We start from the raw sequence: 17,576 nt of genomic DNA, 5'->3' as shown, positions 1-17,576 counted from the left end.
TATGCAGTTATATATTGTGTCTAGATCAAATAATGCCTCTGATGAATATCGATTCCATTTTGACAAACGCTGCATATACTTCAAACATTTGAAATAACTACAGAAAATATTTTCATGATTACCTGCAGAAGTATAAAAGTCATTAACATTCTTTTCTCTTTTTTTTTCTTTTTTTTTTGTAAAGATAAACGTTTTCTTTAATAAAGTATGGTTAAATATTTCACATAATACCGCATTGCTTACGGAAATATATATTGATACTTCAATCGGATTTCGTTTACAAATATACGATGCAAATGTTTGGACGAATAAATGGGAATAATTCATGCAATTTAAGTTACATCTATAACTCGTGTGTTGTTTCCTTTTTCATACTTTTTATTGTGATGCTATACTCATTACAGTCTAATTATTTCTGTTTTATCATCTTTTGGTGTTTTGTATGCACGCATAGTTTCAATTTTTAGGCTAAGAGCGATAATTTTTTTGGCAATGAAATATTGTTTTAGAGTCAGATTCCGTTATTTTACATCGCTGAAATTAAACGAAACTGTGTATTCAGTCACCAAACGTCATTGCATAGTTTTTGTCATAACAATAATGCAACAATGTACATAGAGTGCATCGTAATGTTTCTATACAGGGTTCAAATATCGTGAATGGTCGGCGCGCATGGGTTCATTCCATTTAAAAAATCATGGCATATTTTCAGTCACAAATGGCCACAGAATTACACTGGAAATCTGAGATAATGCTCAATAAATAAGTATATATAGAGATTACTTAGAACCTTCACTAAAATGTTCTCCTGGAAACAATTATTTGGTATAGCAAGTCTGAATGAGATAAAGAAAAACATATTACAAACAGGACATCTCGCCTTCATTTTGATTTGATTTTTTTTTATTGTTCTAGCCGAACCATTTTCATTCAATGGTACCTGCTGAGAAATTCAAACAACAAAGGTACCAACCAATTGATAGTGATTTTTACATACACGTGGTTCCGGTATGCAAGACACAAAAAATGTAAGGTCTTAACAAGAAAAGGTTCCTCGTTTCAATGAATTAGAAATACTTTTACAATATTGAGGTTCAACATTGATAATAGGACAATTATCAGATTTATAATCAAAACATATTAAGACATGTGAAATCATATCAATATTAGTATTCCGGAGGGTACCACCGAGGACTAGCAGTCCACTATTAGATGTTCTAGTTCGGTGATTGTGATTTTAACGTAGAATGTTGTATTCAAAGCGTATTCAAAGCGCGTGATACGTGATTTCGATATATTAGTTAACTTGGAAAAGTACGTCGAAGAGCAGTTTGGAAAGCAAATGTATTAAAATTTGTTTTGTCGTTTAAGGGGAAATTTCTTTTCGTATCTGCTACGCACTGCTATTTATTTTTCGAAAGTTAACAGAGCAATGTTTTTCATGAAAATAAGAACATTTTTGTGACAGTAATTATTCTTTGAGCTAGACTCTGCGCTGAACCATTTTTTATATGTTCTAGTTAACAAGATAACAGTCCACAAGATATATCGTCCTACCCGAACACATTTTTCTGACTCTAAAACTTTCACTTATTTCATTATGATTGTGCTTATCATAGAAGCAGTATTTACCAATTTTCATGTTTATAATTTAATTCAGTGGCTGACGGACACTCGTGCTCCCACTCTCACGGTGAATAGGTTACCTCGAAACTACTGCATTGGTAAGTTTTAAGCTGTTTTCATACATGTATTTAACATGGAAGTTTTGCGTCACACGTTATGAACATATGGTTACTTGTCCTTTATTTACAATTCATGCAGGATTTTTTTTTCTAGCAACCGTTTTGGTCCAAATATGTCACAATTGTCTTAGATATACACAGGTTGCATGTTGTTCAAATGTATATATTTAATAGAAATCGTTACGGTATGTCATGAGTTTTGTGAATATACTTCTCAGTCTGTCTTGGGTTACTTTTATTCGCTTGATAAAAAAAATAGACATCGTGCTACTGCATTTCTATATTGATTTATTTAGTTAGTTTGCTTAACGTACAGTTGTAAATGGTTTATGCATAGTCAGGATGAGAATACGTATGCATATAATAGTTAAGTCTTGTGGTAAACGCTGTCCGGGATGAGAATTGGGGAAATTTTGACTGCCACTGAAAATGACATAATGGGTAGGGACATTTTACCTTACAACAAGGCCACCTACATACTCTTCAAAGTTTTTGCTAAAGTTCTTAACGCGAAGAGCCATAATACTCTCTATACACAAAAGATTCTCATTCTGACTGGACAAGTTTGTGTACCTCTTCGTTTGGTTTATCCAAACAGACGCCCTTATATAGCAAGGGTTTAACTGCCGGTCGGAGGAAGATCAAAGTGGCCATATTACTATTCCCGAATCACACTTGGGATGTATTTTAGCTAGCTTCACAATTGGATATGAAAATAATATTCACAAGTAATAAATGCCTAAAGAATAAACCAAAATAAATGAATAACAAATTACTCACGAAAGAAGGTAATGAATAGTTGCATAGAATGAAACCATATCTTCAGTCCTTAAATTATTTTTGGGAATTTCAGCATTCAGTGTATATATTGATCAGGAAAACAATACGGCTCATATCACATGCAACACGACAAAAAATTTATAAAATGTATTTGATATGTTGACATATGTACATGATGTAGTCAAAATACCATGGAAACACATTCAGTACAAATTTTCCTCTGAAGTGAATATTGGAATACCATGCACATGAAGATATTGTTAACCGCTTTGCTCTTTGTTTCTGAGGAAAGCTATTGCCATAAAATAAACAAAGGTAAGAATTGCATATGTAATAATAGATTGTTGTTTACTTTACGTCCACAGGGAAATATGTCATGCAATATCAGAACGACGATGTTTATATAAATGCTTGATTTGGTGAACAAATGAATATAATCAATTAATATCTGAAAAATAAATAAAGATTTTAATTTGAAAAGCGAAATTAGTTTCGTATACGTACAATAACAAAATGAAAATACATACAGTTGTACGAACAAACCTGTGTTGCATATTCAATCTCATTCAAATGTGTCAAAGAATAAACAAGTGTGTTTGAAAAGACATTGAATAAATAAATTTTGTAATATTAGTAAGCTTATATTCGAACGTTGAAGAACAGTTTGTTTGGAAAGCAAATGGTTAAAAGGGTGAACGATGAAATCCAAAAGGGAAAAACAAAACATTGAAAGCAAACCTTAAAAGTCAACTAAAAACTTGTTAAGAGGGTATGATTCTCTTCAAATTCCTAAAGTCTTTCTGATATCATATTACACTGTAAGTTTTGGTGAAAATATATGTATTAAGACATACCGTTAAAAATTTAACTTAAAAGAGTTATGAGTCTGACTAAAATAATTTGCTTTTATAATATAAGCATGTGAAACAACCCAATTGATATTCTTTGGTGAAGGCGTGTGCTGTTAAAAAATCAGTTTCGCAATCAATCTTGTTGAAAATTTGACAAGGTGAATTAAGTGTCGGCAGAGAGAATATTTAAATGCAACCTCACATCGACATCTTTAAATTATCTAGATCGTAGTGTATAATTCGCGAACAAGATATCTAATTTACTTGATATGGGGTGCTCATAATATTTAAAATTATGCATGCGAGATCATTTAATTGCAATTTAACATCGGTATTGTTTTTAAGTTTTCGAGTTTTAACTTGTATACAATTTGTAATTGTTTCTATTAGACCTTTTAGTTCTAAGGACTGAAATTATAAATAAGACGTCTTCAAATATTCATTGTAGAGAAATGTGTCAGGGACGTAGCCGACAAAGTGGCTTATTTAATTACAGAAACTACGAATCAGTGCCCCCTTCAGAAGGTAAAAAGTAATCTGTCAAAAATATCACATTAAAAAAAAATTAATCATGATAGAAACTCCATTAACAAATGGCAAAATCAAAAGATCAAACTCATCAAACGAATGGAATACAACTGTCATAATTCTGACTTGGTACATACATTTCCATATGTAAACAATGATAAATTGAACATGGTTGTATAGCTAGCTGAACCTCTCACTTGTTTGAAAGTTGCTTGAATCCCAATGTGTTCTATAAATTGAGACAAATATATTGCAGCTGAATGATAACTGATACAATGTCTATTATAAAGGCATCATATACTTTGCTGAACATGTTGTGACGACGTTTTTCTCCTAATGACAGCACATTACGAACAAGTCATGTTCCTATTAAAATAATGTGTTTAAATATTAAACTACGAACTATCAAACTGAGATCGAATGACGTAATAGCTCGCGGAAATAGGTCACCATAATGCCTGCAACAATGAGCAATATGCATACTGTATAGCAAGCAATAGTAAGCCTCCTAATGACAAATACAGTAAAACCTGTATAAACCGGCCGGCTACGGGACTATGAAAAAGGGCCGGTTTGGACAGTGAGCCGGTTTATTCAGGTTTCTGTTTTGACCGGAAGTTAATGACTTGTGACGTCCGATATTTTGCATGTAAGAGTTCTCTCTGATTGTAAATTATATCTGATAAATTAAAATACTTTCACTTCGTTTTTCATTGTTTGCATTTGCATCATAATGCTCGCGTTATTTGGATTGTAAGACGAGAGTTTCGATTTACTCCCATGATCAATAATTTGAAATGTTGGAATGGCCGATTAAAAAGCCAGAATATTATCAAATGTAATTTATCACTTTCGAAACATTGTCGTACAGTGTACAATATCCATTGATTGTTGTCATCCGGGTGTTTTTCATTATCAAGGTCATTTGTTTAGGGGTTCACAACAGGGAACCAAGGATTTCGAAATCACGATGTGAATTTCTTACTCCGCAATTTTAATTTGTTTATCCAGGACTGAGGTTAAAACGTAAGTTCAATCCGAGATATATTCGGTGTGTCTTTTCGTTTCATTGACACGTTTATAATGTTTTGATAAATAATACAGCTCACTACTGTACGATTGTAGGTTCACCTGACTAATTGATTATCAAATATGTTTTGATTGCATATCGATCATTGAAATTAATTAGACAAACCGGTTTTGACCGGTAATAATTAATGTAATTAAGAGTATCGGGACTTCATAATTAGACCGGAATTCGGAATACACAGGGTCCGGTTTACAAAGGGTATTTTAACAAAGACTTTGAATGGGAAAATATGGGACTTTCATTTTCGGCCGGAATGGACAGGAAACCGGTTTAATCAGGGTCCGGTTTAATCAGGTTTGACTGTACAAAACAAAAATGAAACGGTCAAACTAACGACTCGATTTATGTACAAAACAATAATCTATTTTTTTTTATAATAAACAGCAAAAAGCGGTACCATTTAATTAGAACTTCCTGTCGTGGGAAGGTAATACCAGAATCTGGTTGGTTTAGCATATTTTGTTGTAAATCATGTCAGTTCCGAAACACTGATAAAATCATTCATGTGCGATTGGTATCTTGTACAGCTTTGAGAGCAATTCAATCATTTTAATGTATCTCTTTCATGTTATTTAGGAATAGTTGATCATGAGCGACCTTCTGATTGTGGTGATTTGAAGAAATCAGAATACAAAAGTGGAGTATATAAAATATACCCGGATGGAACTTCTGGTTTTCACGTCTTTTGTGACATGGAGACTGATGAAGGTGGTTGGACGGTTCGTATGTTTATTGACATGTTTTGTAGGTTAATAAATTATATTAGGAGAATTAGCTAATTAGAATTAGTATTTATATTACTAGTGAAAGGTCTTTCCTGTAAAAGTGATGTTTTCGTAATGTACTTTTACGACAGGCATAACTTCTGAAACTTTACACGTTTTACACTTAATGACCCCATCCGACTACATTTTCTAGATTGGAAGTATGATATATGTAATGTAGACTTGATGGTCTTTCATTTGATATGCGACAACACCATGTTCTACAAAGTTTGATTTTTGCACTAAATAACCCCATCAAACTCATTTTTGGAGGACAGGAATTTGATATTTGAATGTACAGGTTAAGACCTTTCATTTGATATACAACAACCTTATCTTAAATGAAAATTTATTTTTTGCACTCAATGACCCCACCCAACCCATTTTTGGAGACGTCAATTTGATATTTGAAATGTACTCTTTATGGACTTTCATTTGATATGCGACAACCGAACCATCTGAGAAGATTGATTTTTAACACCAAATAGCCTCACTCTTCCCACTGGGTTTATTTTTCATTGAATGGAATTGAAGGTCTTAAACTACTGATCATTTTTACAATTTATAGTAGGTTGATATCTGTTACCAATAAAAAGATATACACACAATTCTATACTTTAAAGAATAATATTGTTGTAACCTTTGAACAGACGGTCAAACATTGCTTAGCTTAGTGTATAAAATGTAGATCTAGAGCTCGTCGAGTGGAACATTTTATACACAGTATGTATGCAGCAAACTCTTTTCGTTTTCCTGATATGTCAGCTTGAAATTGCAGTGTAAATTTTGTTTGCACTCAGTGACCTTAACTTTGACCATGGATGCAAATTAAAGGTCACATGAATTAAAGATTATTGGTGAAGGTCCTAAGTCTCTCCAACTTCCGTTCTTAAAATAAGAAGTTTTCCAAAATTGTGTATAATTTTTAAAGGGAAATAACTCCTTTTAAGGGTTTATAACAAACTAATTGTTTATGTTTATAAACATTGCTATCTGTTCTTGGACATGTTGCTTTTTTCAATTCGATTCTATCTCTAATACTTTTTGAGATAAATGCAAATAAAAGAAATTGCTTCAAGGGGATATAACTCGCATAGGGTATGATGAAATGCTATGCAGCTTCATATGGTTATGCATCATGATAAGATGTACCTATTGTACAAATAAGGTCGTGATATCTTAAAAAACAACGAAAGGGAGCCATGTCGTAAAAATCCAATAAAAGGGAGATAACTTCTACAGGAGATGATGAAATCTTCAACAGGGTCATTTGGTTATACTTCATGATGAGGTCTATCGAGGGTCTATATTTGGTCTTGATAACTTCAACAGAAACGGGGGGAGGGCATGTAAAAAAAATGTTGGAAGAAAAAAAAAGAAAAAAAAACCAAACATTAGAAAAACAATAAAGTCTTTCCTCGCGTAGAGGAACCTTTAAATACACAAAACGTATTTTCTGCATTTAGCACTGGGATAACTGTGAATTTATTGTAGTGGGTACCAAGATATTGATTATAATTTCTATCTGAAGGCACGATGTTAGGTCAAATTTAACTTGCCAATTAATTCCAAGTAACTTATAGATTCTACCACACCATCCCGTTGATAAATACTGTAGTTACGGGGCAAAATAGTTTTGTTTTCATGTAATGGATAACGACGAGTGTTCGAAATAGTTACACCCGACATATTTCGTCAATGTGTAGTGTGTAAATTAGCACTTTTCGCAAGTTATTTATTTGAAATTTCAGAAATAATCTATCATTCAGTCTAATGTAAAGTGTGGAATTTTCAATAATTAAAAAGTAAAGTTAATATATATACTTACTGGAAGTGTGTTGCGATTATTAAAGCTGTATGTAAATGTAATCCATAACAAAATTCAAGACTGTTTCGGCCATTAAATTTATCGACAGGTTGTAGGTTTTCCCATTGGAAACAATTGGGCCCTTTAAATTACATATATAAAAGACAACGGGTTGGTTGCTTGCAAACATTGTTTTATCCCGTCACATTCTGTATGTACCTGGCAAAAGAGCCTGGACTTTATCAATATATTTATAATTAATAATATTATTATTGTTTGACGTAAATTTTACATTGAGGTTCTGAAAAAAGAAATTACCAATTCACCAACATTCCAACTGACTCCATTTTCAGAAATCGACATCTGTAACAAACATAAACTTTTAGCTACTGCTTTACAAGCAGAACCGAATACAATGAAAGTCCCTACTATGTATTGGCTTCCGAAGCTACACAAAACACCTTACAAATATAGATTTATTTCGTCTTCAAGTCATTGTTCCACTACTAAATTGTCTATTCTTCTTACCAGTACACTTCGTACAATCAAAAACCTGATAATAAATTGTTCAAATAAGGCCTTCGAAAATAGTGGAAATAATTACTTTTGGAGTGTCAACAACTCGTTGGAAGTACTTGATAAATTGCATGCTTATATTGGGGATTTTGAATCTGTTCAAAGTTTTGAGTTTTCTACCCTGTATACCACATTGCCTCACATTCTCATTAAGAAAAATTAACCCACCTAATTAAATGGACATTTAAAAAGTCAGAATGTGAATATATATGTTCAAACTCTTTTAGGTCATTTTTTAGTAGCAATAAACAAAAAAACTATGTCAATTGGACATGCTTTGATACTATATATGCCCTTGAATTTTTACTAGATAACATTTTTGTTCGCTTTGGAGATTCCGTATATCGTCAGGTTATTCCAATGGGGACTAACTGTGCACCACTTATTGCGGACCTGTTTTTGTATTGCTATGAGTTACAATTTATGACAAAAATCAGCAAAGACCCATCGAAACAACATCTCATAAACAAATTTAATGATACTTTTAGATATTTGGATGACATTTTGGCTCTCAATAATGACGACTTTAGTATGTATACTAAAGAAATTTATCCTGTTGAACTTACTTTAAATAAAGCTAATACTAACAATGACCACTGCCCTTTCCTCGATCTTGATATCTATATCACTAATGGAAAGCTTAATACTAAAATTTATGATAAAAGAGATGATTTTTCATTTTCTATCGTTAATTATCCATTTTTAGATGGTGACGTTCCATTGTCACTATCTTACGGTGTTTATATATCTCAACTTGTACGATTCGCTCGTGTATGTAACAATGTTTTAGATTTTAACGAGAGAAATTTATGTATTACTGAAAAATTATTACACCAAGGTTTTCGATATCACAAACTAGTCAAAACATTTACTAAATTTTATCATCGGTATAAGGACATCATTCGTAAATATAGCTCAACATGCAGACTTCTTATACGTTCAAGTATTTTACATCCAATTTTTTATGGAAATATTCTTTATAAAGCACAAAAATGTCAGTATTCACCTCAGAAACTAACAAAACCTTTAAATAGACTTATCAAGAAGGGATATAGTTACGATACTGTTGTCAGGTCACTAAAGATTGCTTATTTTGGCGTTAATATTGATTCACTTATAGGGTCTTTGCATCGGAACTAAACACATTTATTAAAAAAACCAGTTGTTGGCATGACACGGGTTATGTTCTTCTCATATATGTTATGATGGTATGATACTAAACCCCTAACGGGAAGGGTTGTGCCTGATATTCTTATGATGAAATCATAATCTTTCAATCAGTTTAATTGAAGTCTGGAGCTGGCATGTCAGTTAACTGCTAGTAGTCTGTTGTTATTTATGTATTATTGTCATTTTGTTTATTTTCTTTGGTTACATCTTCTGACATCAGACTCGGACTTCTCGTGAATTGAATTTTAAATGTGCATTTTGTTATGCATTTACTTTTCTACATTGGCTAGAGGTATAGGGGGAGGGTTGAGATCTCATAAACATGTTTAACCCCGCCGCATTTTTGCGCCTGTCCCAAGTCAGGAGCCTCTGGCCTTTGTTAGTCTTGTATTTTTTTAATTTTAGTTTCTTGTGTACATTTCGGAAATTAGTATGGAGTTCATTATCACTGAACTAGTATATATTTGTTTAGGGGCCAACTAAAGGACGCCTCTGGGTGATGGAATGTCTCGCTACATTAACATCGTCTGTATTTTTTCTATGGTCGGGTTGTTGTCTCTTTGACACATTCCCCATTTCCATTCTCAAATTTCCATTCTCAATTTTATTCAGTGATTGTTGTATGTTGCTCTGTATCATATATTGTTTTAGTTTATTGTTGTGAACATAAATCGGGTGTTAGTTTTTACGTGTGAATTGTTTTAGATTTGCCATTTCGGGATTAATTATAACGTTCTATGCGGTTTGAAGTCGCTCATTGCTGAGGCCCGTAAGGCGACCTATAGTTACACACTTGTACGTCATTTGGTCTTAGTAAGAAAGTGGTTCCATTGCCAATGATATCACACCTTTTTATGCCCCACCTACGATAGTAGAGGGGCATTATGTTTTCTGGTCTTTGCCTCCGTCCGTCTGTGCGTCTGTGCGTCCGTTCGTCCGTTCAGGTTAAAGTTTTTGGTCAAGGTAGTTTTTGATGAAGCTGAAGTCCAATGAACTTGAAACTTAGTACACTTGTTGCTTATGATATGATCTTTTTGATTCTAAAGCCAAATTAGACTTTTGACCCCGATTTCACGGTCCACTGAACATAGAAAATGAAAGGGGGAGTTTCAGGTTAAAAGTTTTTGGTCAAGGTAGTTTTTGATGAAGCTGAAGTCCAATCAACTTGAAACTTAGTACACTTGTTGCTTATGATATGATCTTTCTAATTTTACAGGCAAATTAAACTTTTGACCCCAATTTCACGGTTCACTAAACATAGAAAATGAAAGTGGGAGTTTCAGGTTAAAGCTTTTGGTCAAGGTAGTTTTTGATGAAATTGAAATCCAATCAACTTGAAACTTAGTACATATGTTCCCTATAGTATAATCTTTCTAATTTTAATGCCAAATTAGATTATTACCCAATTTTCACAGTCCATTGAACATGGAAAAGGATAGTGCAAGTGGGGCATCCGTGTACTTTGGACACATTCTTGTTATTCTTATATTGAGCAAAGTTTCAGTCATTTCTGAAATAAATTCGGTAGTCTATTTGCAAGGAACTAGTAATATTGAATGCATAAGTCAACAAATCAAAATTATTATAACGTTAAATTAACGGTACCAACTTTGCTGCAATAGATGTATATTTCGACAATTGATGTCTCTTCACTAATGGTCGAGGCCGAATTATTTAAAAATGAAAATCTAAACAAATCGTTGAAGTTCTGATCGATTAAAAGCAACTAAAAGTATAACCAAATCCAGACAAGACATGAATGTCATATTGCATTAGAATTGGAAAAAATAACCTAATAACAGTTCTTGTCCATTCGTTTTTGATGCATTTTGTTATTTGATTTTGCCATGTGATTATGGACTTTTCGAATTGATTTTCCTCTAAGTTCAGTATTTTTGTGATTTTACTTTCTAATACAATGTACTTTCACAGGTGTTTCAACGAAGGACAAACAGTTATGTCGGCTTTTACAGAGACTGGGTATCTTATAAGAATGGCTTTGGAAATCTAAAGAGCGATTTCTGGTTGGGTATGGTTATATTTTGAGTATGGCATTAACAGTAATATGATAAGATATACGTTTTAAACAATGTTAAATTAAAGTGATAGCTGTTTTTTTGATATTTCAATCACGATAAATCAATTAAGAAGTAAAAAGATCAAGGTAACAAACAAACACTGAGGGAATAAAAGCAACTGCAAAAGGACGTAGACCGATTTTGCCGATAGAATAAACGTCTCCTGATATGCGTGCATCTGATGAGTTATGCCTTTTACAATTGATTTTTATAGTTTGTTCCTATGTTGTACTGTTACACCACTTTCCCAGGTTAGGGGAGGGTTGAGATCCAACTAACAAGTTTAACCCTGCCATATTGTGTATATATTTGTCTGTCCTATGTCATAGCCTGTTATTCGGTGGTGTTACTTATTTGTTGTTTTTTTGTGTGTATTTTTGTACATCAGTTAGTTTGCTTGATTGCGTTGTTTTACATTTGTGATTTAGAAGCCTTTAATAGCTAACTATGCGGTATGGGCTTTGTTCTTTGTTGGTGACCTAGAGTTTTAATGTTTGTGTCATTTGGTTTCTTATGGAGAGTGCATCATTGTCAATCATACAACATTTTCTTTTTTTTATGCACCACCAACCTGTCTGATTCTCACTAAGTTGAAATGTAACAATCGGGAATCGGACGAACACGATAAAATTACAGATCAGACGACTATAGATATAAGAAGATGTGGTATGAGTGCCAAGTCACAATTTATAAAAGTAAACGATTATATGTCAGGGTACTTTCTTTAACAAGGAGACTATGCTCACACCGAACAGCGAGCTATAAAGGATATGCCAGTATCTATATGTAATCATATTAATCTCGTAAATATGTCGATAGTGAGTTGAATACAGACACATCCTATCAGTTAGCCAATTCATGATAATTTTGCAGTTATATCAAAGCCTTTGCTTTTTCAACGCTTTACACTATCGTTATTTTAAACTTTGAAAACTCCAGGATCCTTTACTTTAATGGTTGTCGTTGTGCATGTCAGTCGTATTTGTTTTTTGTTAATTGTTTTGTTATCATTTAGACTGGTTTTTTTCATTAAATTTGTATCACATTGTTCATTCGATATTGTTAACTGTGAAGTATATTCATTAACAAATTAACTGTCAATTATATTAAAAAAGTGTAAGTGTATTTTATTACAGGGAACGAGTATTTGTACAAAATAACTGAACAGGGATATTACATACTGCGGATTGATATGGAGGACTTTGCAAATAATCACAAATACGCCATCTATGAGAAGTTTGCTGTTGAGAACGAGAAGTTAGGATACAAACTGAAGGTAGCTGGTTATACTGGGAATGCAGGTAATAAAATTATATTTGTAACGGAATGATAAAACAAGCGAAAGTTTTATACATTAAAAGAAAACAAATGTATATAAGATAAACTAAAAAAACAAAACAAATATGCATCAATGACACTTTTGTTGAATATATAGGGACACATATTCTAAACAGCCATGGGAATTTACAAAAGTGCTAAATTGAAAGTCTAACTGTATGAGGAAGTGATACACTTAAGTTCCAAGCTATTTAGGAAAATGGTTTTTATAACTGCTCTACATCAGGAATGGATGTTAGATGTCAATTTTGGTCGTATGATCAATTTCAACCTGTATGGTGTTTCTTATGAAGCTGCTCGGCTTTTCGGCTTTGTTATCTTTCTTTTCACGATAATGTTTGTAGTCTGTTTTCGATTGATGTGGATCCAGTCAAGCTATCCTCTTGTCTTTGAGTGTATATTACTAATTTTAATAGGAAATCATACATGTATAACATTTTCATAATATTTACGTTTTATTCTCCTTGCTAAGAGACCAAAATCGACTTAGATATTAATTATGACTCTCGAAATGTCGTCATATTGATAGCATCCCCGATGTAAAAAGTCACGTGATATACATAAACAACAAATTACCAAACTTAACTTGCATAATACTTCTAAAAACAAAATTTTGGCGACGTGCTTTTGCGCGAAATTGAATTTTAACAAGTATTACTTTGCGATAATTATTATTATTTTGTTTGCGCTAATTGACGTGTAACAGTAGTTTTAATGAGTTTTATTCAGTGTTCAATCATGAAAAGTCCTGAACTCTACAAAATTGTTATAAACATTCATCATAATAATAAATACATAATTGTATCGCTTATATAAGGACGTAAAAGCAATGTCTAGGATGAAATAAAAGTCTTTCTTTTCTAGATTTGTTTTACAATCGTTGTTCTCATATGTTTCGTTAATCAAAACACTACTACATTTGCGATCAGAAATTATTATTTTATTTTAATTCCAAGACTGAAGTTCAGCTTTTTAATCGCATTAGCTTTTTTACCGACTTTCATAAGATTTTTGTCTTATGTTTTATCACTATTTGTGTTCCTTTCTTCTTATGTCAAAAACCTAATAGTCGATTGTCAATATCTTAGACTAGTTACAGTTATATAGATATCTACTGCTGGATTTTGAAATGATTTATAACATGTCGAATTTTACCAGTGAAAGTTGATTCTTGCATTATAGAACAAGTTTCAATATAAATTGAATATGTAGATTATGCCTAAAATATTCGCATAACTATCAATGCGCATAAAGCCATTTATAATTGATCATGACAATGCTAAGATGACGTCGGTGTATCTTCTTAACATAAAAGAACGAGTAGTTTAAACACGTTAATCTGTTTTAATTATTCAAACCTATATTAGCCTATCGTTTCTTGCTTTTCGTTTGTTGGTATGGCTCATAAGTGTTTCTCGTTCTTTGTTTTTTATATAAAATAGACCGTTGCTTTTCCTGTTGTAGTCATTTTGCGTATGACATCATTTTATACTTACAAATCAATATAAATAAAGGTAATCGTAGTATATCGCTGTTCGAAAGTCATTAATCTATTGAGAGAAAACAAATCCGGGTTACAAACTAAAATCGAGGGAAAGTCAACATAACAATTTTAAAAGGAAAACAACGAAACAACAGAAACACTGAGTGCAAAAAAACAACACAATGCAACGCAACGCACACAGAAACGAAATATAAGATGACAACTGTCATTTGCTAATAATTACTTAAATTGTCAGTTCAGAATAGTGAACGGTAAAAGGTGCAGATTTTTTTTATGAAGATTTTACATTTTATAAATATACAGTTATGTTCTATTTTTTTTTAGAAACGAACTGGCAATTTAGTACTTAAATACATAGTTAATTTACGTTTTTTGATTGAGTTAAACCTTCCAATTGATATTTTATGTGTTTTTCTATGTTGTGATGTTATACTATTGTTTCAGAAAAAGGGAGAAGGTTTGGTACCATTTAAATGTTTAATCCCGCTGGAAATGTTTGCACCTGTCCTAAGTCAGGAATATGATGTACAGTAGTTTTCGTTTGTTTATATGATTAATACGTGTTTCTCGTTTCTCGTTTTTTTATATAGATAAGACCGTTGGTTTTTCCGTTTGAATGGTTTTACACTAGTAATTGTTTGGTACCGTTAAAACGTTTGATATCGCTGCAAATGTTTGCACCAGTCCTATGTCAGGAATCTTATGTACAGTAGTTGTCGTTTGTTTATGTAGTACATACGTGTTTCTCGTTTCTCATTTTTATATAGATTAGACCGTTGGTTTTCCCGTTTGAATGGTTTTACATTAATACATTTTAGGGCTCTTTATAGCTCGTTGTTCGGTGTGAGCCAAGGCTACGTGTTGAAGGCCGTACATTATCCTATGATGGTTTACTTTTATACATTGTTATTTGGATGGAGAGTTGTCTCATTGGCACTCATACCACATCTTCCTATATCTGTATAGTTATACATGTTAGACAGACATGATATATGAATATTTTCATTATATTATACAGGGGATTCATTAAGCAAACATAATGGACATAGATTTACTGAGGTGTTCTACGGAGCATGGTGGTATACTAGTTGTCATTACTCAAATTTGAATGGAATGTACCTCATGGGAAAAAACAGTTCTTATGGAACTGGTGTTATTTGGACTACCCGGAAATGATACAAATACTCATTGAAAACAACACGCATGATGATACGGCGAGCTTAATAAAAACAAATCAATAAAAATGAACACATTGAGTTCTATTGTTTTTATTGCTTATATGATCATTAGATAGAAAGTACAAGCGACATACACGATAGTTGAACTTGTTTGTTCTTTTTGGTAGTATTTATATATATTTCTTTGAGTCTTTTTGAAGACAAAGCGCGCGTCTGTCGTACAAAAATGTAAGGTGAATGTCCTGGTATCTATAATAACTTTATCCAGTAATGTAAACAAGCATTAGAGCATTATCATTTAGTATCATTGTATACTCGCATTAATACAGTGTGTCTTTCTTTAACCGCGCCGTTCTTCAACCATACCAATCTAGATGACTTTTTTATATTTTGCATAACTCCATCCCGTTGTATTCAAACTTACATCTAATTGCATAGCTCTGTCCAGAAAAGAAATGAATTGATAAACGATTTAAAATGGTATCAACAATAACGTATTAACAATAATGAAGTTAAGGATAATGGTGAAATTGTTTAGCTGGTGCCACATACATTAAAATATTTGCTAACAAATCAATCGTCATACACTTATTTGAATCCAGAAATAAAAAAATACCGATTGTGTCCTATCCTGATTGCTAAATGTTAGCTGACTGAATATGCATGGTGGGTGCTCAATAATGCATAGCAGGGGACCCCTACCATGTCTCGCTCCTTTTAGAGTTTATGCGAATCCCCCAGATTCAGTTTTATTTACCATGATTAGCCTCCCCCAATCGGTTGTAGAGATTTTGATATCGGCAATGTGCTGTCGCGTGTATCAATGTCAACACCAGTATAGGTAGGCACAGTTTTCTGCAATGATGTAGAATTGTGTGGAAGTTGTTTATTAGTTCCGTTATGTTGATAGCATTGAGTATGCAACAAAATCCAACATATTGGATAATGTAACAAAAAATGTAGCCCAGCAGCTAAAACTGCGTAAATATGTTTTTTTAAATATCGAACCCAAAGGAAAGTTTAAAGCGGAAAATCCAGTATCGAATGCCAAAATCGAAATCACTAACACCTCAAACGAATGGAAAACATGTCATATTCCTGGCTTGGTACAGGCATTGCCTTATGTAGAAAAGGTAAATTAAACCTGGTTTTATAGCTAACTAAACCTCTTACTTTTACAACAGTCGAATAAAATGCCATTATATTAATAACAATGCGTGAACAAACAGACAGACCTAATAGATACAAATGTCAAAATAGGTCTACAGCAGTCAATATTGAACTATATTAGTAATATTCTTTTTAAAAAAGGTTGTCAATGAAGAAAATCAAAATGGCATATATTCAAAGCACATCCATGTAATAAAAAATGAAGGACAAAAATACAAAATATTACCAAAGCAAAACAGCAAATTGGGAGACTGCATAAGTCTTGAGCCACGATAAAAGGATATAACCAAAAATGCACTAAACCATAAAGGGTAATAAATTACAAACACAAATAACTGAGCTTATAACACGTTATTAAGATAAAAAAAAAACAAACAACGTCAGTTCCTACAATCAATATTTCAAGACCATCATGTATTGTTTATGAAGTTGATACCGAAGTTTTATCAAAACGCTATAAATATACATGTACCTGAACCATTTTTTAGAAAAAGGATGAGACGGTGTGCCTTTTCGTAAACTTGATAGAAGTTCCAAGCTTTTGAATACCGAATGATTTGGGAAATGATATTCCGAATGCAGGTGAAGTCGGTATATTGCTACTTAGGTGGGAGACTTGATAATTTCAAAATTAAAATCGTTTGTCATAGATTCTGGTACTGAATAAACTCATCATAGATACCAGGACTAAATTTTGTATATACGCCAGACGCGCGTTTCGTCTACAAAAGACTCATCAGTGACGCTCGAATCCAAAAAAGTTAAAAAGGCTTAATAAAGTACGACAGCGTATGCCAAATTTGAGGTATAAGTCTAAAAATGAGGCAGAGGAAGCCGTGTCCTGTATTTCTTTTATTTCTACTTGTGGAGAATATGTTAATGGAACCAAATCATAAAAGTTTTGGTTCTTAATGGAAAGCCCATAATCACTTAATTTAAATGTGAAAGTTATCTTCTTGTTTTACGTGTCTCACTGGTATTAAAGTGATAACCGTAA

At 32.6% G+C, this 17,576-nt stretch overlaps 1 long non-coding RNA gene across 1 annotated transcript; it reads left to right on the top strand.

The window, feature by feature from the left end:
• Window positions 1-5,574: 5,574 nt before the first annotated feature.
• Window positions 5,575-12,685, top strand: LOC143062142 (uncharacterized). Its single transcript, XR_012974572.1, has 3 exons — window positions 5,575-5,713; window positions 11,244-11,340; window positions 12,526-12,685. It is a non-coding gene; the product is annotated as an uncharacterized LOC143062142 (long non-coding RNA).
• Window positions 12,686-17,576: the final 4,891 nt, after the last annotated feature.

This window comes from Mytilus galloprovincialis, chromosome 2 (genome assembly GCF_965363235.1).
Source record: "Mytilus galloprovincialis chromosome 2, xbMytGall1.hap1.1, whole genome shotgun sequence".
Lineage (NCBI taxonomy): Eukaryota > Metazoa > Mollusca > Bivalvia > Mytilida > Mytilidae > Mytilus > Mytilus galloprovincialis.
This window is presented reverse-complemented; position numbering and strand designations above follow the sequence as displayed.